We start from the raw sequence: 608 nt of genomic DNA, 5'->3' as shown, positions 1-608 counted from the left end.
TTAAGGAGTACACTTTAAGAATATATAGATACTAATCCTCTGCATTTATAATACCTTTCTATTATTAATCATTATTTTAGTACTTAAAAATTGTGACACAAAACTCTAATTGTCTGTCAACCCTGTGACACAATACTCTGATTCCATGTTAACCCGTGTACAAATACCGTCTTTCTGTCCTGAACTAAAAAAGTAACACAAACTATCATTTTAAAGTGTCGTAAAGGGCCATTCTTTTGGCCTATTACATTTTTTTGTGCTATACAGGTCAGTTTATCATAAAAGAACTAATATAGAGAAATCTTATATGAAGTACAAAAAAAAGGTTTGGAAGCCTAACTACTATAAGTTCTCATAGTAGTCACATCGTGAAATTTTGTAATGAATATGCACAAGCAGGGATGATCGCGGTGCGGACGGTGCTGTTTTTTTCCTCAAACCGTAAACCAAACCGCACATGCGGTTTGATCAAATTTTCAAACCGCACTGCACCGCGTAATCTCAAGAAATGCATAAATCACAATGTTAAAATGTCAAACTATAATCCGTATTGCACTGCGCGGTTTTATCAAAAACTTAAACCGCATCATAAAAATTTAAAACTGCAG

The sequence above is a fragment of the Apium graveolens genome, chromosome 4 (genome assembly GCF_009905375.1).
Source record: "Apium graveolens cultivar Ventura chromosome 4, ASM990537v1, whole genome shotgun sequence".
NCBI lineage: Eukaryota > Viridiplantae > Streptophyta > Magnoliopsida > Apiales > Apiaceae > Apium > Apium graveolens.
The sequence above is the reverse complement of the archived record's forward strand: the minus strand, read 5'-3'. Positions refer to the sequence as shown.